This window comes from Ictidomys tridecemlineatus, chromosome 2, assembly GCF_052094955.1.
Source record: "Ictidomys tridecemlineatus isolate mIctTri1 chromosome 2, mIctTri1.hap1, whole genome shotgun sequence".
Taxonomy (NCBI): domain Eukaryota; kingdom Metazoa; phylum Chordata; class Mammalia; order Rodentia; family Sciuridae; genus Ictidomys; species Ictidomys tridecemlineatus.
The window spans coordinates 136,645,612-136,672,687 of record NC_135478.1 but is presented as its reverse complement, the minus strand read 5'-3'; the positions used below and the strand labels follow the sequence as shown (position 1 = coordinate 136,672,687).

Genomic DNA, 27,076 nt, shown 5'->3' with positions numbered 1-27,076 from the left:
TTGGCTTGTCTGCTTCTTTTTCAGCGACCCACGCTTGAACATTGGGGCTTGTCACTCAGCCTCCCCAATTATTTGACCCTGTGCTGCATGTCTTTTATTAAGATTTGCTATCTCCTCTATTTATGCTGGAAAACTGCCTATTTATCTTTAAAAGTTTAAGTTAGAGTTAGTAGGTTCTCTCCTCTATATACCTTGATATACCACAGTTCCAAACATCATTATTTGCTTTCATGTCTGTCATGCCCACTTAACTAGGCATTCCTTGAATGGGTAAATGCCATGCATATAGTTATTACTAAATTTGGAGGGGAGAGAGAAGGGATAGGAGAACAAATAAAGTCAACAGATAAGATCTGTTGGGCATCTAAAGATCTATTTCGAACCTGTGGAAGAACGTAAATTTCAACCGATTTGGTGAAACTTCTAACTTAAGATACTAAGTTGCTGTCGAGAAGCCACAGGAGTATCTCACAGCCTACTGACACCACACTTAAAGTGTCGAAGAGGACCCAAGCCCAGTTTGAAAGGAATCACAGACCCTTCGCGGAGGTCAGTTTTCTAGAGGTCAGCAGTTAAATATGAGGCCCCCATGGCAGCCACCGAGATCCTCCTTCCACCGCAGATGACTAACCCACCTCCTAGAAGTCGGCCTGCGACAAGGAAAGTCCCTGGATTCACTCTGGAAAATGTCGGCCACAGAACACAGCAGCCTCTACCCTAATAAGCCTGGAGAGAAGGGGCTGCCCCCAAGAAGCAAGATGGCGGCCTCCTTCTCCCCTACTCTTCCCGAGAACCTCTTCCTGGTCCCCAGAAAAGAGACAAGGACATCTCGGCGCCGAGATCCGGGAACTCCGCGAGGGCCGCGGCCACTCCCGGACCCCCGGGAGGTGACTTCACCTCGTCGGGCGCAGAGATCCGAGGGCGGAGCCGCCCCAAAGAAAGCCAGACCGCCCTCAGCAAGCAGAGGGCGGAGGCAAGCTAGCCTGAACCCTCCGTGCCATTGTTCTTCGTCCCTGGACAGCGATTACCCTCCTCTGCGCCCGCGGACAGGAAGTCGCTCCCACTCCGGCTCCGCCCCGCTCCCCAGCGCCCCGGAAGTGATCTGCGGCTGCTGCTGCAGAGCGGCCAGGAGGAGGGTGGATCTCCCCAGAGCGGAGCGCCGGAGTCCTCCTCCTCCACCAGCCGCCCGGGCTCTGCCGCCGCTCGCCCGACTCTTCCTTCTGCCGCTCCCAGCGTGGAGCTTCCCAGACAACAAGGGCCGAGTACCCTCCAGCCAGAGGGGCTAGCGCACCCGCGGCTTCGGGAACCAGCAGGGCGGCGGACCGGCTCGCGGTGCAGGTGAGCGATGCCCGCCCGGGCCGCCCCGGGTGGGGCTGGGGCCGCCGCGGCGGCGGCGGGGGTGTGTCCGGCGGCGGAGGGCTGAGGCCCAGGCGTAGCGTTCCGCTGCCGAGATTGCTCATCTGTGTTCTGCTCTGGGACGAGTGCGGGGCGAGCTCCGGCTGGAATCCCGGACGCCGCGTTCACGGATGTGCTTGTCGTGTGCGCCCCTGAGACTAGAAGGCTGTGGCGAGGTCCCTTGAGCCGGGAAGCGGCTCAGAGTTGGCCTCTTCGGAAGGTCACCCCGCATCTCTGGTCCGTGGCTGAGGTCCCCTCCCGGGCGGTGCCCGCGACCTGAGAGGACTCATCGCCGCCGCCGCAGTCCCCGCACCTCACTCCACCTCTTTTCTCCTTCCCTTTCTTTCCACTCCTTGTCCGTACTAGAGCAGTTGTTTTTAAAGCATCTCGGCCAGGGTTTTGTGCCAGATGAAGGAATGGTTTTTTTAGACTGAAGTCGTTAGATGCTCCTTTCTGAACGGAATAGCTGGCCTCGGGGTGTTGCACAGCTGTAGCCTATCTATATTAGGATAACCTAGACTCTAAAAGGAGGAAAAGAATGTAGGCATTTTGGGTGAGGGATGTTCCTTATGTGCATCGTTCCTGAAAGATTTCCAGAAGTGGAAGATGAGATTTGTGTGCTTTTGCCTAGGTCTGTGTGTGAGAGAGAGTGGGCGGGGGTGACAGCGCTCAGAGGTGGTAGTGTTGTTTCAGGGTTTAGGGGGAATTAGAGAGTTAACTGGCCTTTGCTTGGAAACCTGAATGTCCAGACCTGTGAGAGCTCATCCAAGTGTCATTGAAGCTGTGTGAGAATTCCAGTGCCACGCCCTACCTGTCAAACTGAAAAGCACCTAATTTACACATAGTTTGATGTGTGTCTGGAAAAACCTTTCTAAAACACATGTCATAAGTTATTACTTTCCTGGAAATAAATTACAACTTTATGTTCCAAAAATTGGATTAAAAATTTCATTAGTAAACTCTTCATGATGGAAAGCATTCCTTTTAACTTTTGTCTTTTAATGTATTTAAATGTATCTTATTAGCTTATGTTTTTGTCTCAGTAAGTTATTATGAAATGACTCTCAGTGACTCTTAAAATGTTGTTTTTAGACCTTGAATTTTTCAGGGCAGGAGCCATGTCTTACTCATCACTGTGTTTCCATGCAGTGTGCCTAGAACACCAAAGATTTTCACACATTTCTGCACTGAGTGATTGAATGCCTAGGTGATCTCACAGTTACCTTCCAGATGTCATTTATTTTGTTAGATTAGGATTTTTTTGTTTTCTTTTGTTCATTTCAGGTTTTTGGTACATACAGATTTTGCTTTGTCAGTATATTCTTCATTCAAGAACAATTCAGAAAGAATTCTTTGCCTTTCAATACTCAATCCTTTCCTGAAAGGTTCAGTTATATTTGGGGGATTTTGATTGGGCAATATAACTTGTATTCTAGTAGTGTTAAATGCTTACTGCTTGGGCCTATCCAGGTTAGCAGGAAGAGATTTCCTGGCAGTAGGCTATTAATTTATATGTGGAGTCAATATCCATACTCTGTTTTAATCAAAGAGAGGAAATCGAGAGTTAATATTGTTTGGAAACTGTTATGCATCACAAAATTGCTTATAGTGGCTCATTCTTCCCATGGATATGTGAAATCCTCTGACATCCTGATATGACCTTGATATGATTTACCAATAGCCACTTTCACATTTCTGCTCTGAGATCCAGATGCTGTTCTCTAGTATTTGCTGAGTGTGCAGTCATCTGTATCATTTATTTTGAAGCAGTACTTCATTACAGCATTTTTTTTTTTTTTTGGTGTGGCTTTCAGGGAAAAAAAAACACCACGATAATTATAGGAAAGAATCTTGTCTATCATTTATGAGGGAAGATTTTTTTTTCCTACAGATGGATTATTTTTACTTCAGGGAGATCCAAATAGGATCCAGGTGCCACTGTCTTTCCTCTCCAAGTATCTGTTGATGGTCTTCCACTGGTTTTCCAAGCTTAGTTTCTACAGAACATGAGGGAATGTACCAGTATCACTTTTTATGTGTGGGCCTATCAGTGTTGCACTTGTGTCCTTTTGTAAATGAGTGACAAGGAAAATCACTTGTAAAATACTGGAATAAAAGCTGTGAATATTATTAGGGAAAAGATTGTGATTTTTAAAGAGAGAGGGAGAGATGGGTAATAATTTTGTTGTTTTATAAAATGTTTTAATTCTCACAATACAGAGAGAGAGGCCTGCAATTTCTTATCTCAGCAGCATTACCACTTTTTGGAGTTTAGATTTTCCTTCTTTAATTCAACAACCCTCTTGATAATAACAGTTCTCTGTCTCCAGTATACCTATAAATACAGTGTTATTATACCCACATGTACAGTTTGTGTGCCATGATGAAAAATATCTAGGCATTGTTCTTCTTGGTGTTCTGATAGAGTATTAGGAACTCAGCTCTGGTTTTTGATTACTGCTTATTTCCTCTGATGTATCTGAACAGTTCTTGTTTGAGGAGAGAACCATACACCTGTTTGTTGTGACATTTCCTTGACATCATATTGTTTTCTGGTTCTTTCTTCCACTAGTGGAGATGGGGAGAAGTTATGAGACAGAAGGAAGAATGATTAAGGGGGGGGGGCAGAAGAGAGGTGCGCTAAGTCTGTTTTTTATCATTTGAGACTATAAGTTATTTTCTCTTTGAGATTAGTATGGAGGCCTAAGGGTTTTAGAGTTGTTTTAAGTGTCTAATGGTTATTCAGTGCTAGTGGAATTCTCTTCACTCTTTTCAATCCTAGTATTTTTAAAATAAATGCATTGTCAAATGGAGTTAATTTGAAGTATATGTTCATTTTTTGGTTTAAAAAAAGAAGATAAAGCTCTAAGTAAAAAAATCTTGTTTATTACCTAGCTCCCATAAGTAACAGCTATTTTTTTTTCTTAGACACCTTTTTACTACCTTTATTGCATTCAAAAAGATTTGGTTTTCATATATATATATATATATATATATATATATATACATATTTTTTTAATAAAAACTGAGTTTTTAAAAGCTGTAGAGTAAATTTTACAACAACTTTGAGACTTTGATTTAATTATACGTGAAGGCAAATGCTTATTTCCTCAAAGTCAAGAGAATAGCCTGTACACATCAAGAAAAGTAAGCTTCCATAAAATATTATGACACTTCTCTCAAAGACTTTCACAACTAGTGTCCTATATTAGATGCAGTAGACGAAATATTTATCACACATAAATTCAATGTCTGGGATCCAATTTCAATTGCTAAACTCACTTTTGAAACCAAGTATCAGGGTTTGACAATGCCATTTTGAACATCAAAACTCAACAAGATTATGAAATGACTTTTGACTCCTAGATGCATTCTTAAGATGGAGCAAAGATCACCAGTTTCCACAAAGATTGTAATTGTGGCCATCTACGCAACAGAATCTGACTTTTTATGCAATCCATTAGCTAGCATAGTAATCCATTGAAAATGAAGGTTGCCGCACTGACTGGCAAATGCTTTAGTATAGTCACCCTGTCTAGATTTATTCTAGATTACTGCAGCTATCTTCTAGCCTGTGATTGACTACCTTCTAATCTCTTTTTGTGCACTTGGTTAGAATAATCATGGCACTTTCTTGCTTAAAATTCTTTTGTGGCTTCTTGTTTGCCTATTAATAAAAGTCCTTTTATCCTCAATCATGTATACAAAACCTTCCAGTTGTACTCCTTACCAGACTAGCTCTCTAGCCTCCTCCCCTTCCATGATATTCAGTTCTAGCAATGCTGAGCTCCTGGAGAGCTAGTGTTTACTTATTCTCTTATTTTCTTTTCCTGAAAGTCATTCATTCCCCCAGTCTATTATACTCCTGCTAGTTCTTCAGACTCCAGTTAGATTACACCTCTCCAAAATTTGTATTTTGATTAATTTCCTTTATCTGGACCCCATCCCACAAACAAACTAAGCAAAACAGAAGACAATTAAAAACAACTTTGAGACTGGGCTTCTTGCTTCTGTTGTGTGCTGGCATGTACCTTCTTTAGCATACTGTAAATTTTGTTGACCTCAGTTCATAATAATCTCATAACTACACAGACACAACTTCTCTCTTAAAGGCTCTCACAGGCCTTTATCAAAAATTCCCACCGGGCACACATGCCTGTAATCCCAGTGATTTAGGAGGCTTAGGCAGGAGGATTGCTAATTCAAGGCTAGCCTAGGCAATTTAGCAAGACCTTAAGCAATTTGGCAAGACCCTGTCTTAAAATAAAAATAAAAATTAAAAAGGGCTAGGGATGTAGCTCAGTAATAGAGTGCCTCTGGGTTCAATCCCTAAAATGGGAGGTGGGGGGCAAAAGAAAAGAAAGAAACACTAACAGTTTAATTTATTGAATGGTTAGGCCCAGATAACTTAATGAGTATTTATTGCCTAACAACTTAATAACTGTTTGAGAAAATAATACACATAAACCAAAGTAACTTTCATTATAGATATCACATAGTAGTCCATTGTGTATACCATGATTTTTTTTTTTCAGTGTCCTACTTGGACATTTAAGTAATTTCCAATATTGTACTAAATTATAATGATTTTTAGAATTGAAAGTTTTGCATATGTATATCTTTGTATTGTTGGAAGCAAATCTTCAGGATAAATGCATATCAGTTTGTTAGATATTGCCAAATACTTCTCTCTGTGGGGTTATACTGTTTTGCATTCCTGCCAGTAGTATATGAGTGCCTGTTACCCAGACCCTCACCAAAAGAGTATAGTCAGTTTTTGAATTTTTGCCAGTCTAGTAGGTAAGAAATGTTATCTAAGTGCAGTTTTCATTTGTATTTTTCTTATTACAAATGAATTAAGCATTCATATGCTTAAGGATTATTATAATATTAATGTTGTGTAGGGTATTTGCCCACCTTCTATATGATATTTTGGTCTTTTTTACCCTCTTGGCTTAAAAGAATTAAAGAATTGTTTCATCTTTTTTGCCACTGTGACCTAAAAAACCTGGTTTAAGAAGTTTCAGTCCTAGATAGCTGACTCAGTTGCTCTGGGTCCAAGGTGAGCAGGGCATCAGAGCAGAAGGGCATGACTGAGGAAAGCAGCTCAGAACAGGACAATCAGGAAGCAGAGAGACTACTCTTTCTCACCAGGGACAAAATACAAACCCCAAAGGGATACCCCCAATGACATACCACCTTTAGCCACACCCTGCCTGCTTACAGTCACCACCAGTTAATCCCTGTCAGGGGATTAATATACACTGATTAGGTTAAATCTTTCATAACCAGACCATTTCATCTCTGAACTTTCTTGCATTTCTTACACATGAACTTTTGGGGGACACCTCACATTTAAACCATAACAAGAATATTAGCTATTTAACTTTGGCTTATGTTGTAAATTTTGTTTTGCCCAGTCATCTTTTGGCATTGCTTTTGTTGTTTTATATCATGTAAAAGTATATTTTGCATAGTCAAATATGTTAACCTTAAATTTACTACATCTGGAGTTCAGTCATAGTTAGAAAATCTTTTCCTAACTTCAGGTCATAGAGTAATCCACACATGCTCTCTTCTAATACTCATGTAGCTCCATTTTTCACATTAGTTCCATTTGGTGTATATTTCTATGTGTGGTGTGAGGAATGGATCTAATTTATCATTTTCCAATTGGTTGTCAATGCCATTAATTTTTTAAAATTATTTATTAGTGATTTTTTTTAAAGAGAGAGAGAGAGAGAGAGAGAGAGAGAGAGAGAGAGAATTTTTTTAACATTTATTTTTTAGTTTTCCGCGGACACAACATCTTTGTTTGTATGTGGTGCTGAGGATTGAACCCGGGCCACACGCATGCCAGGCAAGCGCGCTACCGCTTGAGCCACATCCCCGGCCCAATGCCATTAATTTTTAAAAAATAATCTGTGCCCCATTTGTCACATATTGTATGTAGTTGGGTGTATTTTATTCTGTTGGATTGTCTGACCATTCATGAAGCAGTATTATATTGTTCTAATCATAGAAGTGTTGTAGAATGTTTTAGTACATAGAAGCTTAGTAGTTTTATTGTAGTATGTTGCCTGGTACAGGTATTCCCCCATTATGGTACCTCCTCTTCAGTATTTTCCTGTCTCCTCTTTATTTCCATATGACCTTTAGCTTCCAGTTGTCTTAACTCTATTTAAGAAACAAAATACAAAAACAAACAAAAAAAACCTCATTGCTATTTTTATTGGGATTGCATCAACCTTCAAGATTTAACTTAGAATTGACATCAAGATAGTGTTGAGAGTCTTAACCTAGAACAAGCCTTGTCTTTATTTTCTTAATTCTACTTTTGTGTCTTTGAGGAAAGACTTACAGTTTCTTCATATAAGTTTTAAACACCCCCTGCCCCCCACCTTCCTCAGTACTGGGGATTGAATCCAGGAGCACTCTACCATTGAGCCACATCCCAATCCCTTTTTATTTATTGCCAAGGCTATCCTCAAACTTGTGATCCTCTTGCTTCAGCCTCCCTAGTAGCTGGGATTACAGGCATATGCCAACATACCCTGTTGACTATTTCTTGTTTAGCTTATTCCTAAGTATTTTTTTTGTTGCTATTTCAAAGTTTTCTTATCAATTAAAACTTTTAAATGGTTATTATTCATGTATATAAATATTGATTTTTGCATGTTTTGCTACTGCCTTACCAAATTCTTAAGTTACTTTTATCATTGCTTTTCTTAGGCTTTCCAGGTATACTATCATTTCATCTATAAATAAAGGGTTTTTCCCCTCTTCCTTTTCAATGTTTATCTTATCTAATTATATTGACTGGTATTTCCAGAATTGTGTTAAGTAGTAGTGTAACAATGTCTTTAATAGAGATGCTGATTCCTTCATTGCATCTTCTTCTCTTGGAATACACATGCATACATTTGTATCTGGATATTAATTTTAACTATGGATATGCCTTTCACAGGTTGTAGTCCTTCACTGTCTGTGTGTGTCTGTCTATCTGTCTCTCTCTTCCTTTTTTGCAGAACTGGGAATTGAACTCGGGGAAACTCTACCACTGAGCTATATCCCCAGTTCTTTTCATTTTTTATTTTGAGACAGGGACTCACTTAGTTGCCCAAGCTACCCTCAAAATTTTGATTCTCCTGCCTTACTGGTAAAGCTAGGTAAAGACTGTTCTGTCATTTCATAGTGCATACCACAATCTTGAGTTTTCTTCTTGCTTCTTCTGGACTTGTCATTTCTGCTCAGCTAATCATGAATGCCACAAAGTAATTTCTTTTTCTCTTTTAGGCTACAGCTATAGAAATGTAGGGGTTCTCCTTTAAGCTCTGAACTTTGCAGATGAATTAGGCTCACTTTGTAGTGGTTCTGTTCTTGGGTCTCTAGGGCATATGGCAAAGCAGGTTTACTGTTAGATGAACTTACCCAGAGGGGATGGTTCAGAATGCATGGCTATGGGGTGGTTATGGACAAGATTGTAGAGCCTGGGTCATCAAGCTTTAAGGCTGTTCTTACTCCAGAATTTGTGTATGCGGAACTCTTTTCTCTGGCTGGAATGCTGTGTTAGTGTGAAATCAGGTGTTGACTCTACAGCTTGCACACATTCCATTTAACTGGCAATGGTGGACACACACCAGTGCTCAGTCTACTAAGTTCTGGAGAATGTTTTAATTTCATTGCCATCAAATTCATCCAGAAAGTTAAAGTTGCTTATTTTCTGAAGATTCTTATAATTGTAAGATTATGTAGGTCTGTACATTAACTCCCAGTCTATATCCTGTTGTCTGTCATTCTGAATCTCCTCTCCCAGGAGTGCTGGGTAGTAGAACATTTATTAATTTTTTTGGCCTTAAGTTAAAGAGCTCCTTCCTAGAACTTCCCCTATCTGTGTGTGACCTCTTGTCTTCCTGCCGCAGGAGTGCTAGCAGGTGGTGTAGTTATCTCTTCTTCCCCTCAGGTGTATGAGCTCTCACTCAAGTGAGCCCCTCTGGTCTGTGGGCAGCACTCTATCCCCATCTTTCCTATGATCCATATAGCCTTTTTCTCTTTGAGACTTGCTGTCTCACTGGCATGAAATTTGTAGTTGGGTTGGTGTGTAGGGACTTCCTACCTTAGAGAGATAGATGACAGTCTTATCTTCTGGTACATGCTACCATGCCAGTGGCAGGGCTTGGAGAGTGATCTTTTGTTTCCTCTTTTTTGTCTTATTTCCTTCCTCTCCCTTGCATTTTTAGTCTGAGGGAAATCTGGCTTTTCTCATCTTTCTGCCTCAGACATGTAGTCCGTGAAGGAATACCTCCATCCTCTGATGACTTAGGTTTCTGAGACACCAGCCCTTTTCACTTAAATTCTTGGCTAATTGGTTAACTTTCCCACTACCCCTTTAGTCTCCAAGGTCTCCTTATTTCTCCTGTCTAGTACTACAGCTAAGATTATTCTCTTTGCCTGTTACTTCATTTATTATTATTTGCTGCTTGTGGTATCTTTCTTGCTAAGAATAAAATAAAACTTGATCATTTGCTCCATTTATCTCTCCTTATCCTTTGCTTTGGTTCAATTCTTAAAACCCAGTCTTGTCATTGTTTTAAAGCTTATATTTATCTGGTAACAACTGTTCAGACTTTTTATTCAGTCCTTTTTTTTTTTTGTATTGTTTTTCTTTTTCTGTGAATTGTCTTTTTTTTTCTTTTTCCAGTGAAGAGGCTGATTTGTTCAATAACAGATTTATTGAAATATAGTTCATATACTGTAAAATTCACCTTTTAAAAGTGGTTTTTGATATAGTTACAAGTTGCACAACCATTACCTCTAATTCCTGAATATGTTCATTTCTCAACCAAGAAGAAAGCCATGCTCATTAGCCATCACTCCGGACTTTTTTCTGCCTAAACCAACTAGTAATCTACTTCCTATCAGATTTGCATACTCTGGACATTTTAAGATTTCATAAATGGAGTCATACAATATGTGGTCTTTTCTGTCTGGCTACTTTGTTCAGCATAGTATTTTTAAGGTTTATCCATGTTGTAGCATGTATGAATACTCCATATTTATATATTTATTTATTTGGTACCAAGGATTGAACCCAGGGGCACTTAACCACTAAGCCACATGCCCACGTGTCTTTTAGGGTCTCACTAATTTGCTGAATTGTTCAGGCTGGCTTTGAACTTGCAATCCTCCTGCCTCAGTCTCCTGAGCTGATGCATTATAGGAATGTGCCAGCATGCCTGGCTTCAGTACTCCATTTTTTTTAAATGACTGAATTATGTTCCATTGTGTGAATATGCTATATTTTGTTTATCCAGTCATCAATCTCTGGACATTTGGGTGTTTCTTATATTGAATAATGTTGCATGAACATTGATGTATATGACTTTTCATGGACATATTTTTATTTCTCTTGCATATATATCTAGGAGTAGAATTGCTGGGTCATATGATAATTCTATGTTTCACATTTGGAGAAACTGCCAAAGCAACTGTATCATTTGGTGAAAATATGGAAAAACCAACAGTGAATGAGTGTTCCCACTTTTTTCACATCTTCACCAACACTTTATAATTGTCCATCCTTTTTATTGTAGTGATGTTAGTGGGTATGATTTCTGTCAGCGTCTAGGTCACTTTGTCTTGGCTGATCTGTGTGTCCAAAATAGTTTATATTTTAGTATATTGTGTCTTTTTCTTCTTAGATAGTTTAGTGTGAGCCAGTGCCAAGAATACTTTCTTTATTACAGAAACTATAAATGTAACTTCATTTCAACTTCTAGGTGAACTTTGCTTTTGGTTCATTAACAAGACTTGTTTTCTGTTGGCATTTAATGTGTTTCAGACTGTTAATACTTTATATTGTTGTAAATACATTGTTAGAAATTGTGGCCTATCGAGTAATAAAACAAAATGTCTAAAGGTAATGAGGGGGAATTATTTGTAATGAACACTGACAGTGTCTTTAAGTGAATTATTAGCATAATGTTTATTATAAAATTGAGGAGCACCAATTATAACCAGAATAACCAAAAATGATGTAAGTTTCATCAAACTGTGTATAACCTAGTATAGAATGTGACTATATTTTTTTAAAATGGAAAAAACTTAGCACTGCTTTTGTATACATCATCTCATTTAATCTTTTTATAGGCCAAGAGGTATAGGTGGGATGGGTGTTCTTCTAGATGGGACAATTTATTGACCTCTACTCAACAGTCTTATTTTGGTTACATCTATGAATTATGTCTACTTCCTTAGGATATTCATCTTTTTTCTCACTTTTAGGAGATTGAGCCCAAAGTAATAAATAGAAGGTTGATATCTGGAATAATTTTTTTAAATCATGTTTGTTATCTCATTAATTTTGACTTTAAATTGGACTTTACTAGAAGCACTGTTTTCTTATATAAAAAAACACATGCGATACTTGGTTTTAGGTAAAGTATTCGACATACCTTTTTTTACCTCCCAGGGAGGTAAGGGCGCCTACATTGAGAACAATAACAGCAACTTGATAATTGTGACTGCCCCTATTCACACTTTTTATGGACATTGTTTTATGTAATTTTCTTTAGCTTTCTGAGTGGGGGTTATATCCAACTGTCTTGGAGTTTCTACATTTCTACAGATTGCTGAAATCAATTTTTTATAATTAGTTTGCTTCCCCTCTGCATTCACTTAACTTGGATTCTCAGGCTCTGTTAGTGTCCATATGTTACATGATTCATCTTTGAAGTGATGTTTTAAAAAGTAAGAATAGTTCCCAGTTCCTTTTCATTACACTGGGTGTTTGATATGTACAGCAATGGTAATGGTGATATTGATGTAGTTATGATTTTCCTGCTCAAAAAGGAAAAAAAAATTTCACCTAAGAATTTCTTATGTAAGCCCTTAATGGATATATTTATAAGCAAATGGTATTTGCTTATATAGCTGATCAAATAACTTTGGATCTTGCATCTCTTCCATATAGTACCCTCAGAATTTATTTTCAGCATGAAAATTAATACAAAAATTATCATTTCTGGTCTTGGATTGTCTGAATAACACATTTCTCAGAGAAGGAACAGATCTTAAAACATCATCTAGTATATTCTTTCCCCTGTGGAACTACAGATCACTTCTACCTATTTTACTTTTTCTCATTGGTGCAGACCCCTAAAACTAAACACAGTGCATATCATATGGGAGAAACTCCAATGAAAACAGCTCAAAGCAGTGGCTTAGAACTCTGGCTTATAGAATCTTCAACAAAGAACAATAAATTTGTGGAGAAATGACAGGACTTAGAAAGGGTTTTTAGGCTTCCAAGGGCAGGAATCCGTAAGAAGATAAACGTATGGAAGGAAACAATTGGAGTAAGACTTGTTTGCAGATTCCCCTGGTGGAGTTAGAGTTGTCTCCAGTAAAGGAGAATTTATGTCCTGTCCTTAGGATTCAGAAACAGGGAAGATAGAGAGTGTTATTCTTTGGTTTGCTACCTCTCAGTTGTCTTTAGCTCTGAAATAATTTTTATGTCAGAGACATATTTTGGGGTGAGAAACTCCCATTTTCTTCATACCCTTTCCTTAAATCTCAAAACTATCCAACCATTAGCCATTCTTTTGTGGTGCCGGTATTGAAACATCACGCGCTAGACAAGCGCTTTACCACTGAGCTACATCTCCAGCCCTAGCCATTCTAAATAATTACGGTGATCATATGGAAATCTTCATTTTTGGATGCTTACATTTAAAAATCTGTCCTTGTTTGAACTAAGATGTATTATCTTCTGACTTCTTCCTTATTATCTGGAACAGCACTTAGTATAAAACATTTTTGAGCACTAATTAAACAGCATATATAGTGACAGAATTGTGAGAGTTGTATAACGTATACATTTATTCAGATAATGGAAGCTGGCAGTCACACTCTCTTGCTGGCTTCCCAAGTGGTGTGCCAGTTCAGGTCTCACATCCTTAATTTCTTTTATTTCTAACCATCATAATCACAACCTTCTAAAAACAATACAGCAGCATTCACTAATTTGGAGTTCAAATTTTATAGCTTAAATGTGAACCACACGTGAAAAGGGAGGAGGAATTTACTGAAATCTGCAGAGTCCTTCTGTGGATATTCCCTGATCTAAATAATTTCAGATTTCTTGTTTCCATTTAATTATCTCACACAACAATTAATCTTGTACAACTCTGTGAGGTAGAAGGTGAGGAAACTTAAGACAGCACCATTAAGAAATAGGAAGTGAAGTTTAAAAAAAAAAAAATTTAAAAGCCAAGGACACTTTTGAGCATCCAAATTAGAAATGGCAAAGTCCAGCCTGGAGATGTGTCTCAGTGATAGAGCTCTTGCCTAACATGTTTGATCCCCAGTATCCAAAAGAAAGAAAGAAATGCTACTAAGGACTGTCATGCATCTAATGCCCAGGAGAATAATTGGGCATCACCCAGAACCTACTTAACTCTTACTTTGTATCTTATAACAGTGAGTCTTGTATATTTGCTTCCAACCATTGGGTGGGATTGGGGGGATGCTGCTGAGGGCAGGCAGATAAACTGTAGTGAACACTGAGGAACAACTTAAAAAAAGGAGGCAAGAGGCAAAAAGACTGTAAAATTCCTATAGAAAAATTCAGAGTGCCACATTATAGGGTTTTTAATCAAGGAAAACTGCCTTGAATACATAAGAGCCTCTAAGAACAGGATTACAATTGACCGTAATGATTTTGAGCCATCAAGAATTTTTTTAAAGAATTACTCAGTTAAATTAAGGAATTTTTGAGACAGATAAAATTATGAACTCATAAAATTTGTTGAATACAACTCAAGTGTGTTATTTTATAATAAGGTAACTATGGAAAACAATAATGTACTGAATCTTTCAAAAAGTTCAAAGACGGGATTTTGAAGGTTTTCCCATCTTAAATGTGTTCACGTTTATCCCAGTTTGACTTCCCCTGTATGCACATTCGGGTCCATTTCTTCTGTTACCAGTTTTTAAGTACTTAGAGAATGCTGTTATCCTCAGTGAAACACACTTTACTTTTTCATATAAGAATGTTCATGAGTACTTGTTAAACCATCTGGTTAACAGTTGCTTTCTTGGGGCTGGGGTTGTGGCTCAAACGGTAGCGGGCTTGCCTGGCATTCACGGGGCACTGGGTTCGATCCTCAGCACCACATAAAAATAAAATAAAGATATTGTGTCCACCAAAAACTAAAAAATAAATATTAAAAAAAATTCTCTCTCTCTCTCTCTAAAAATAAAAAATAAAAGAAAAAACAGTTTCTTTCTTTTGGATTCAGAATTAAAAGAGTAAGATTGTATTACTCCAGAAATACTTTTTTTTTTTCAAATTAGCACATTGTATTTATTTTCTGCTGAACATTCTTCTCTTTCTGACACAAAACCAAGTCTCTAGGGTTAAATCTACTCTGTTACTCTAAAAAATACTTTATCTTTCATCTTATTTTCTTCCAAAACCCAGCTGTTTTTTCGGTGCGGTTTTGCCATAAATGGTCAAATAGCGTATTGCCTTTTATTTTTATGGATGCAAACTAATTTTATTACATCTTTAAATCTTTGATGCAGATATCGAAGATTTATTTTTCAACAAGATTAAAATGTACAGTCCAAAAAACTTATGCTGCCTTTTTTTTTTAAGCGTTTAAAACCTAGAATTAATCCTTTTCAGAGTATCACTGTTGTTGAGATTATAAAATGAGATTATCTGTGCTTTTAGTGAGGTTTTAGTAACTTCATATTAAAAGCAGTTTTTTGGAGAGGGCAAAATAGAATATGTGTATTCAGGAAACCCAGATTCAGCTTGTAAATTATGTTTTGTTGTTTCTGTATGTCAGCAGATTAAGAGGTATGATGCAATCAGACTTTGCAGTTATTTTCCTAGATCTCAAAAGTGAAAAGTGCTTTGGGTTTAAAACATTGGGGTTATAATTGTAACATCATTTGAGTTCAGAATTCATTTTGTGGACTCATTTGTGAAAAACAGCAGTTTTCCTTTTTGTGGCTATTTTTATTATAATAGCTCATAAAACTGTCCGGCAAATTTATGTAACAGTGTGGGAAGTGAGGGCACAGGAATTAAGAAAGGATGTTCCCTTTTAAGTCAGACATATGAAAGTTGTTATTAATTTATGTTTTCTTTATCCCCAAACTGGGAATATTGACATTGACAGTTGTGGCCTTGTAAATTAAATGAGAAAGGGAAGAATGGTAGTAATTGAGGTTTGTTTTTGTTTTGTTTTATTTAGAAATAATAGTTCTTTCTTTAATATTTGAAGCTAATAGATGTTCATTTATTGTCAATAAAGTGTAAAGTTTTGAATAGTAGTATAGAGCCTTTGTTAGAAATAGTATGTTGTGATGACATGAGTATAGATCTTAATTAAATGTCTGTTAAATGAATAAATATCTATTATATGCCAGGCACTTAACCTAAGCTTAAGGAATAGTAAAAGCTTTCCAAAAGTGACCACAAGGAAAATGAGTAGGAGTTTGATAAAAGAGATATGTCAAGTTTAGTTGGACACTGGGTGTTTAGGACTGGGGAATATATGCCATGAATTTAGAGCGAATATAGTGTACTTCTAAGGAATTGAGAGGAGAAAGAAAGAAAGAGGTTGGTAGGAGAGGGTTCTGAGGGCTGTGGGCCTTATCTCAAGACTATTGGGAAATCATTGAAAAAAATTTAAGAAGCATTGCCTTTAGACAGACTTTTGCCTATTACTGCAATAGTGCTCCTGAAATCATCTCTGGTGAAGTATTATTTTTAATTTTCATTACATAGAAGACATTTTTATAAAATATAATAAAAATGAATTATCATGAGGATGAAATATTACAAAAACAAAAAACAAGACTACTTTTTAATTAAGTTGAACAGATAAAAATTACTATCAGGTTTGTCTAAAAGTTTCTAAGTCTCAGTGTCGTCTTAAATTTGTTTTCTCCTAGTCATGATCTAGTTCATTTTGAAGATGTCTACTGCAGAGAAGCAATCTCTTTATGGTCATGGATGCCATTAGTACTTAAATCCAGAACCTCCCGTGTGTATATTTACTTTGGGTCATATCTGTGTATTGCTGTGCAGTTATGTGATATCCATTATAAATCATAAGGTATAAATTAAAAAATAATTACCACATTATATAATTATAATGCACCAATAAAAAATAGGAAATAAAGAGTTTAGATAAATAATTATGAAATTTAATATTTTATTTTTAGTCATAAAAACAGTGCATTGGCACTAAAACATTGTTTTGTGAAAATAATAATGTACTTTTTATTACAACTTTTGAAACTCTTGGTTCATTCGTACAACAAATAATTATCTAGATCCTCTTTCTTCTGCTGGAAATACAGAAAATGTACAAAATCCCTGCTTACATGGAATCTTCTTTATTCTACTGAAGGGTAACACTTTGTGATATGGTAATTAAGAGGCCTGGTTTTAGGTTCAGCCTGTTTTATATTTGTTTTTCTGATCATTATGGTTGAATGGATGCCACGTAAAATATATATAGATCAGAATGGAAGAATTATGTTGTTAGCTGGGTTTTCTTAGTAATAATAATCCTAGGTTTTCAGTTTTGTCAAATAGTTAAGCACAGATTTTTAATGAAATTTGGCTTGCTAATTTTCATTTTACTTGAGGTTGGTCAGTTCCTTAAAATTCATCAAAATATGCTCTTTTTTGTTTGTATTTTTAATAAATATGTTCAAAATCCAGTGGAACTGGAAAATTTAAACAAATTAGAAGTCAATTTTCAATTTAGTGTTCGGGTAAGGTTATCTTTTAAAAGGAATATGTTTTACACATTTACATTTACAGCAGAAAAAGCCTTCCAACTCCTGCTTTATCTATACACTTATACCAAAAAGGCAAAATAGTAATTTTTTTCATTATTAATTTTTTAATGAGGCGATTGAACTCAGGGCTTCATTCATGCTAGGCAATACTGTACCACCAAGCTACTTCCTCAGTCTCCAGATAGTAAATATTTTAGGCTTTCCAGTCTCTTTGATCTTTGTTCTAGCTACTCATTTCTGCTATTGTACAAGGAAGTAGCTTTAAAAAACATGTATACAAATGAGGCCAGCTCTGTCCCAATAAAACTGTATTTACAAAAACAGGTATCCTAGTTTGTCAGCCCCTGCATACTTTGATGCTGTTCTTCAAGGTTGTTTAGCATTACTAAATTTTAAAATCAGCTTAGAAGTTTCCACCAACCCTCTGCTGGAGTTTTTATTGGGCTGTGTTGAATCTGTATATACATTTGGGAAGGATTGATGTTTTTACAGTAATGAGTGCTCTAATCCATAAATATGACCTAAAGAATTATTTAGGTCTTCAAGTTTTCTTAGCAGTTTCATAATTTTCCATGCAAAGTTCTTTGTGGTAGTCATGCTTCAAGATGCTCACCAAAGATTTGCCTCTCAATATTCACACCCTTATATAGCTCCTTTCACAATGAATGGGCTGACCTGTGGAATCAAAAGGATATTGGGTAAATGTAATTTTCAAGGCCATGTCATAAGAGCCATTGCAGCTTCTGCCTTGCTGTAATGGATGGCTCAATCTGGAGGAAGCCCACTGTCACATTATGAAGATATTTATGCAGCCCAGTGTAGAGGCCCAAGTGGTAAGGAACTGAAGTCTACCAACAGCCACATGAGTGAAATACCTTGGAAGCAGAGTCTCCCGAATTAACATGATTCTTAGGATGACCCAGGCTGATACGGTGGTGTCCTCGATAGGGCTAGGGATATTAAGAAGGATAATTTGAAATAGTAAGGAGTAGAGTATATAGGATTTGGGATTAACTGCATATGAAGAGTTAGGGAGGAGGCATCTAGAGTAACTCAAGTTTCTGGTGTGGGTACCTGAGCCTGAATGAATGGTGATACCACCCACTGAGATGGAGAATATGGGAGGAAAAACAAATTGTTTTAATCATTTTGAGTTGGAGTTATCTATGACTATCCAAATAGATATGAGCAGTAGCAATTGGAAACAGATGGCCTCTACTTTGATGACTGTTAATATTGAATTTGAATATCCTTTGTGCAATCTTTTTTTTTATCTATCTGATGCTTGCCTTATGTCCTTTTGATAAATAAATACCATAAAATATTAGAATACCATAGGCATTTGTTCATAAATTTTAGCATTGTTTCCTTTAAATATAAGTAGGAATGTCTTCATTTATAAAACTGTTTCCTCTTTACTTATAAACACATTTGTTGTAGTAAGAAATCTGTATGGCTTTCACCTTTATGGAGTTTACTCTGAATTCAGGGACTATCTTTTATTGTATAAAACGATTTCTGTAAATATATAAAGACAGACTACAATTGCTTAGATCTGATCAAATGGTTCCTTAGGTATAAATGGCTATTATAGTATATTTGTGTGGCCTGCAACTAAAAGCTGAGGTATTGTAGTATGTTGGAAATAATGTAGATTTGAAGTTCCACAGTTCTGTATTTGAATTTCGGCTTAGGCATTTATTACCTAGCTGTGTGACCTTGGGTTTGTTTGGAATGGGCTGACTATTTATGTTCCCCCAAATCCATATGTTAATATTCTGACTTCCAAGGTATTAGGAGGTGGGGCCTTTGGGAGGTAATTAGATCATGAGGACTCTGTCCTCATGGAATTGGTTCCCTTTTAAAGAGGCCCCAGAGGGATCCCTCAATCCTTCCGTCATATGGGGTTACAGTGAGAAGACAGCCATCCTCAGTGAGAAGACTACCAGCCCTTTGATTTTGGACTTGCTACCCTCCAGAACTATGAGAAATTTCTGTTGTTCATAAGCTACCCAGGCTATGATATTTTATTCTAGCAGCCCAAATGGGCAAAGGCAATGTTATATAACTTTGTGGGGAAGGGGGCTCCTTTATATCGTCTGTCAAGATCATTGTATTGTCATGAGAAACTAATAAAAAATAAATAAATAAAAATAAATAAAAAACTGAAAATTCCTATCTACTTTTCCTTGTTAGTGTTGAAGACAGAGAGATGTTTTTAAGTATGAAGCAATAAAGCCTTAAACAATCCCTTTAATAGATGTTGTTGGGTTTTTTTTTCACCAACTTATTAGCTGGTGTGACCCTGCCGTATAGCTGGTATGATGTGTCCAAGAGGTCAGACTTATCAACACACCCTTATAGATGATGTCACAGCATAAGCCTCTGAAGTCATATATAGAATTTTGTAGTTTCATAGATTTTCAAGGAACCAAGGACTGTATTCAGCTCTCTCATTTTATGGGTCTGAAAACCATGGTCTTAGAGGTTTGTAAGTAGCAAAGCTCCAGTTTCTTTAGAGGCAGGTGTGTAGTAGAACATAGGTCCATTGTCTCAAATTTTAGCCCTCTTTCTGCTCTAATGTACAATCAGAGGCTTTGATTATGTTTAAAAATTCTGTGAAAATGAGAAATGAGTTAATATATAAAATTTGTTTTAATAAAAAATTTTCCATCAACTTAGAGTTTTTTCCCCCCTATTTGTTAACTTAGTTAACTTAGTCTTTCAACAGATATTTCTTAAGGACTTATTATGTGTCAGGAACTATCCAAGGTTACGGGCAAACAAACTGTACAAAATCCTTATCCACTTGGATCTTATGTTCTTATACAACGATGTCCTAAAGGACATGAAGGGATGAGCCATGTATTTATCTCAGTAGAAGGAATGACAAACGAATTTAGGGTCCTACAGACCATTGTAAAACTTTATTTGGGATAATAAAGGAAGTCTTCTCAGGAGTGGTGTATATTTTGAGGGTAAAGCTGTCAAATTTGCCAGCAGACAAGATGTGAAAAGATAAGAATGTAAAAAGATAGCCTCTTCAAGAAATGGTGCTGAAAAAACTAGAAATTCATATGTAACAAAATGAAATTAAACCCCTATCTCTAACCCTGCACACAACTCAACTCAAAGTAGATCAAAGACTTAAGCATAGACCCTGCACCTAAGAGAAGAAAACATAGGCCCAAATCTTCACCATCTTGGTTTAGGAACTGACTTCCTTAACAAGACTCCTAAAGTGCAAGAAATAAAATCAAGAATCTATAAATGGGGTGTATTCAAACTACAAAGCTGCTTCACAGCAAAGGAAACAATCAAGAATGTGAAGAGAGAGCCTACAGATTGGGAGAAAATCTTTACCACATGCACTTCAGATACAACCTTAATCTCCAGGATATATAAAGAACTCAACACCAAAAAACCCAAATAACCTAATCAATAAATGGGCAAAGGAACTAAACAGGCACTTCACAGAAGAAGAAATACATTTTATCATTTCAAGAAGAAATACATTTCTCTAACAATTAGAGAAATGCAAATCAGAACTACACTGAGATTCTATCTCACTCCAGTCAGAATGGCAATTATCAAGAATACAACTAACAATAAATGTTGGCAAGGTTGTGGGGGAAAGGATACACTCATACATTGCTGGTGGGAGTGCAAATTGGTATAACCATTATGGAAAGCAATATGGAGTTTCCTCAGAACACTTGGAATGGAACTACCATTTGACCTAGCTATCCCTCTCCTCGGTTTATATCCAAAGGACTTAAAATCAGCATACTATAGTGATGCACCACATCATTGTTTATAGCAGCTCAGTTTACAATAGCCAAACTATGGAACCAATCCTGGTGCCCTTCAACAGATGAATGGATAAAGAAAATGTGGTATATATACATAATCAAACATTACTAAGCCTTAAAGAAGAATGAAATTATGGCATTTGCAGGTAAATGAATGGAGCTGGAAAATATCATGCTAAGCAAAATAAGCCAATCCCCCCAAACCAAAGGCTGAATGTTTTCTCTGATATAAGGATGCTAATTCATAATAAGGGGGTGCTAGAGAAGAATAGAGGTACCTTGGATTAGGTAGAAGGGAGTGAAGGAAGGGGAGGGGATATGATGGGGGTAAAAAGGATAGTAGAATGAACCGGACATTATTACCCTTGTACATAAATGATTACATGACCAGTGTGATTCTACATCATGTACGACCAGAAGAATAAGAACTTATACTCCATTTTTATAATATGTGTCAAAATGCATTCTACTGGGCTGGGGTTATAGCTCAGTTGTAGAGCTCTTGCCTCACATGCATGAGGCCCTAGGTTTGATCCTAAGTACCGTATAAAAATAAATAAATAAATAAATAAAAATAAAGATATTGTGTCCATCTACAATTTAAAAATGCATTCTACTGTCTTGTATAACTAATTAGAACAACAACAAAAAAGAATGACACTAAGGGCTGAGGGCTTTGACATAAGCTACTTGAAGAGTAGGGTTGCCATTTACTGACAGAGGGAAAGTAAAAGAGAGACAGGTTGGAGTAAATAAAATCAAGAGTTGAGTTTTGGACAGTTTGGAGTTTAGCCAGTTTGAAGTGTTAAATAAGCACTTGGACCTGAATGTAATTTAGGAGACAGGTGGGAATCTGAAAGTATAAATTTGGGTGTCATCCTCATATAGATGGTATACTGAGTACTGTGATTGGAATGTCATCCCCAAAATTCATATTGGAATTTAATCCCCAGTGCAACAGTAGTAAGGACTGGAGGAAACTTTTGCTCTTCTGCCATGCCAGGACACAGAGTTTGTCCCCTCCAGAGGATGCAATAACAAGGTTCTTTTCTTTTTTTCATTTTTTAAAAAAAAAATTTTTGTTTTATTTTACTTTGTTTTGACATAGTACTGAAGATTGAACCCCAGAGTGCTCTACCATTGTTTTTTCAGCTATTTAAGGCAGGGTCTCACTAAGTTGCCTAGACTAGCCTTAAACTTGTGATCCTCCTACCTTAGCCTCCTGAGTACCTGGGATTACAGTGTGCACTACCATGTGCCACTACCAGATACCGTCTTGAAATAGAGTAGCCCTCACTAAACATCAAACCTGTGGCATCTTTATCTTGGACTTCCAGTCTCTAGGACTGTAAGAAATAGATTTCTATTTTTATAAATTACCCAGTCTCAGTTACTTTATGATAGCAGCAAAAACAGCATAAATACTGAGTGAAATCATCAAGGGGATGAATGTAGGCAGAAAAAAAGAGGTCCAAGCTAAACTGTTAGTTCCACCAATATTTAGAGTGAAGTGAATAAAAAAGGAGCAGCCATAGAGATTAGTGAAAAACCAAGTAATTATGATATCCTCTTTGATTTAGAGGATGTTTAAAGAAAGAAGGAATGATTATCCAGGGCTACTACTATAATAAGTGAAGTATAATGAATATTAAAAATTGGGAATGTGGAGATCATTGGTGACTTAAAGATCCAGTGAGAATAGGCTTGGAGACAGCAAGTGGATGTTCATATTTCTGATCTCATGATGTCCCCAGTCTGGACTGCAGACAGGTATGGGGTGCCTTTGGGAAACCCCAGGGCACAGTGGCCAGGGTTCACATTGGCCAAGTCATCATGTCCATCTGCACCAAGCTGCAGAATAAGGAACATGTGATTGAGGCTCTACACAGGGTCAAGTTCAAGTTCCCCGGCCATCAGAAGATGCACATCTCAAAGAAGTGGGACTTTACCAAGTTTAATGCTGATGAATTTGAAGACCTGGTGGCTGAGAAGCATCTCATTTCTGATGGCTGTGAGTCAGTATATTCCCAGTCATGGTCCCCTGGACAAGTGGCAGGCCTTGTACTCAGGAAGGCTTTCGCTGTGCTGTCCCCTTCTTAATTTCACACACACCAATAAATCCTGTATTGTATCCAAAAAAATAAAAACAAGATAGGATGGAAGAAGTGGAAGACAAATCTAGGAAACTGAACATTTCAAAGAAGGTATTCAAATAACTGTTCTGGTTTTGATCCAACCGGAAATAAAAACCTTGAAATTTAGAGCAAAATGACTTGCAGCTTAGGTGCTTTTTCCTAAACTTGGTTCTTGGAAAAGTCCTTAGTCTCCAAAACTGCAAACTAACTGTACAATTATCTATTGCTGTGTTATACATTATCCCAATCTTAGCTGCTGAAACAAATATTTCTCTCATAGTTTCTGGGATCAGAAATCTGTAGGCAGTTTAGCTACATGATTCTGACTCAGTATCTCATTAAGCTTTTATCAAGTTGTCAGCTGGGGATAGAGAATCTGCTTCCTAGTTCACTCATAGCTATTGGCAGGAGGCTTTATTCTTTGGCACATGGGCCTTTATGCATAACTGCTCACGACATTGTTTCCCCCAAGTAAAGTAATGAGAAAGAACGCCCAAGACAGAAGTCTCTTTCTTTTATAACCTAATCCTGGAAATGATGTGTCTTCACTTCTGCTGTAATATTTTGATCATGAAGACCAGCTCTGGTAAAATATAGGAGGCCCTACATATAGATATGAGTACTGGGATGTAGGGATTGTTGGGGGGCTTAAGTGTCTATAAAATTTTGTATTACTTTTGTGTATTTCCAGCTGTGTCATGTGACCAGTGTTTCCATAATTGCCCAGTACAGCTATTTGTGACAGTTTGGTTATATTATAACCACACAAGCTATTTAAATATCTTTTCTTTTTTAAAATTTTGCTTTGTTTTTCCTGATTGCAAAAGTAACATTCATAGTAGAAAACTGTGAATGGGATATAGATAAGTAAAAAGCCCTGGAAATTAAACATTTTGTGTATTTCCCTGGTCAGGTTACTCAGATGTTATTTTGTTGTCAAATTTTTTTTCCTATTTGTATGAGTTCATATCTGTTAAAAACGAAGTTCATATGTAAATGCTTTTTGTAAGCAGCTTTTGCATTTTCCTAAATATTTTGCAATGGCATTCAGTACTCATTATTTTTAAGTGACTCTTGTATTATTCCATTGTATGGCTATCTATAACAACACTTTTTTGTGATTATGAATAATGTTACAATAAATATCTATCATTAATTCTCTGTGCACAATCATGATTCTGATAGCCATTTTGCCCTTCTAAATATCATTTCTTACTAATAATTTACATGTGAGTTGGCAAAAGGAACTGGATTTAAGATCTGTAACATTTATATTAGTTTTAAAATAGGAACATAGTAGTGCTTTTGGATTATGGTCCGTTGACTTTTATTAGGTTCTCAGGGAAGACTGGGATATTCATAGTCTCAGTTAATTACAAAAACAGTGCAGTCACTATAAATATGTTATATACATCTGTTTTTCTGGACATAAGAATATAGCAATTCTAATATCCATCACATGAGATAAGAAGCAAGTTTTGCAGAGATTTGCTGCTTGCTATGCAGTGATTTTAGTAAATGACTGTCTTATTAGAAGAGCAAATTTTTATTGTAGTCAAACCTTATATAAAATCAATATGGTTGTATTAATTTATTATAAAAAATTGCTTGAAATGTTTCTTCAACTCAGCAGAATTATCTCAGATAATTTTATTTTAATGGGGGGGGTCTGAATAGTGATCTCATAAAAGCTGATTTAGCTTCTAAATCCAGTGTTTATTTGTCCTTAGTGCATTATATTTTAATTTCAAGCAATATAGCATAGCCTTATCAGGTGTGTGAACAGTCTTGACTTGTCTGCTTTGCTGGAACTCCCCTCCCTGCTCATCCCTTTAAATCAGGAATATTGAATAAGGTTCCTGTTCCTGTGAAAGAAGGCCAAGGATAACTCAGAATTTTACCAATAATGATGAACTTCAAAGTCATTTTCTAGTTTTCTTTTTTAAATGCATATATATATACTAGTTATTTGCAGATGAAAAAGATAACTGTTGTAGAAAATCTCCTAATAATTAATGTAATAAGCACGGATAGTATTTATGATTGGAATGCCATGAAACCACCAAAAAAAAAACCACTCTGACCTGGGAAACAGTCAGAAGAGAGTAAACACTGCACAAACGTTTTGTTTAAACAACTTTCCTTACCTTAATGGACATATTCATCTCACCCTATTAATGTTTTAATTAAAAATATTTTGATTGAAGTGAATGGATCAAGAATATAATTGCTTCTTTTTATCATTGAATAATAGTATATCAAATATGCATTAAATTGGTCATCTTAGAAATAGCTAAAGTATGTATATAGAATAAGAAGGAACTCAGACTCCAACCCCCTTTGTTTCTCTGCTTGAATTCTTTGATGAACCCTTACAGCTCATTTTTTTATAGTAATAAGTAATCAGAAAGATCCTGCTAGTGAGCCAAAATCTGCCTATTTTTGTCTTTTCCACAGTAGTTCTAGCTTTAAATTCTAAAAATTATCTCTCAGTCTGTGGCTTATCCTTTCGTTTTCTTAAACAGTATTTTAAAGAAAAGAAGTTTTAATTTTTCATGAAGTCTATTTTCTCCGTTTGATCTTTTATACATTTTACCTTTGGTGTTGAAACTAAGAAATCAGTACCTAAATGAAAGTCTCATAACCAATTCTGTGCTTTCTTCTGGAAGTTTTATGATTTTAGGTTTTACATTTATTTAGGGTTTTTTGTTTTTTGTTTTGTTTTGTTTTTGTTTTTTTAATGCTATAGTAGGGATTGAACCCAGAAGCACTCTACCACTGAGCTATATTATATCCCAGTGCTTTTTATTTTTTATTTTGAGACAGGGCCTTGCTAAGTTGCTAAGGCTAGCCTTGAAATTGCAATCCTCCTGCCTCAGTTTCCCGATTTTCTGGCATTACAGGCATGCAGTGCTACCCCTGTCAGTTTTTACATTTAGAATGGTCCATTTTCAGTTACTTTTTATATGCTATAAGGTTCATTTTTTCATGTATGGATATTTAATTGTCCCGGCATTGTTATTGAAAAGATTATCTTTTCATTACTGTATTGCCTTTGACCCATTTGTCAACAGATGTTGAAAACAATAAACAACCTAAATGTTCATTAAAGAGTGATTGGGTAACAAATTACAGAATATCTATACTGTGGGATGCTACTTAGCAATAAAAGGAAATGAACTGTTAATGCAAGCAAAATGGATGATTCTCAAAATTATGCTAGGAGAAAAAAAATCAGATAGAACAGTACATATTTCCACATTAATATGTACAGTTTTATGTATCAGTTTAAAAATTAAATTTGCCAGGTACAGTGGCATATACCTGTAATCCCGGTGATTTGAGAGACTAAAGGCAGGAGACTTGCAAATTCAAGGTCAGCTTTTGGCAACTTAGCAAGACCCTGTGTTAAAACTGAAAATATAAAGGGCAGGGCATGTAATGCAATAGTTGAGCACCCCGGGTACCAAGGAAAGAAAGAAATGGAGGAAGGAAAGAAAAATCATTTAAAGTTCTAAAGAAGTCAGTGTAAGAGAAGCAGTCTATATTGCATAATTTCATATTTATAGAGCTCTAGAAAATTCTGACTATAATTACAGAAAGCAGATCATTGTATGGGGAGAAGAAGTGAAGGGGAAGGGAAGAATTACAATTGTACAAATTTTTAAATATGTGCAATTTATTATATGTCGTACTTCAGTAAAGGTGTTACAAATAAAATTCTAAAATTTATATAGAATATCAGTTAAGTAAACTTGATAGACAATGTTTTCTTTTCCCATGCCTTAATCTATTCTTCATGCTGTAAATTCAGCCTATTATTCCTATTTAGAATGATATGTAGATATGAAAATAGAGTTTCAAAAATATTGTAATTCATATAAATTAATTTCAAGTGTACCTTCT

General features: G+C 36.5%; 1 protein-coding gene across 7 annotated transcripts in view; it reads left to right on the top strand.

Moving 5' to 3' along the window:
- The first annotated feature begins 671 nt into the window (after positions 1–671).
- Positions 672–27,076, top strand: part of Rala (RAS like proto-oncogene A) — an 81,287-nt gene continuing 54,882 nt past the window's right edge. For 3 of the 7 annotated variants that reach the window (XR_013435051.1, XR_013435053.1, XR_013435052.1), the window contains exon 1: positions 672–1,338. The gene's annotated coding sequence lies outside the window, so the exon portion shown is untranslated. The remainder of the gene's footprint in view (positions 1,339–27,076) is intronic. The other 4 variants (XM_078039841.1, XM_078039843.1, XM_078039842.1 and 1 more) reach the window with 2 other exon arrangements.